Below are 362 nucleotides of genomic sequence, written 5' to 3'. Positions count from 1 at the left end.
AACTGGAAAGACCTGAAAACCGGCAGAATTTAATTTTTTTTTAACCCTTTCATTCTGAAAAGTTAATTATTCGCATGCCTTCTGAAAAGTTGGTCGTAACATTGAAAAGTTAATCCGCAGGAAAAACATATCACCACGGAAGTGACATTGCGCAATCACTAGAAACAAACCTGTGAAGGAGGTGTGTACATTTGATTCAGTACCACCACCTTGTGCACTATAGTTTTGTGTGCATAATTTGTTGGTAATGTGCAATACCCCCTGGATCACAATCATGTCTAAAAGGCTTTCATCATCCGGACAAACTAGTAGTGCTTTGAAAAGGAAGCATTTATTGCTCAGAATCAAGCAAAAAGTGCAGT

This window comes from Eptatretus burgeri, chromosome 16, assembly GCF_056783735.1.
Source record: "Eptatretus burgeri isolate ZD-2024b chromosome 16, Ebu_testis_v1, whole genome shotgun sequence".
NCBI lineage: Eukaryota > Metazoa > Chordata > Myxini > Myxiniformes > Myxinidae > Eptatretus > Eptatretus burgeri.
Note: the sequence above shows the minus strand (reverse complement) of the source record.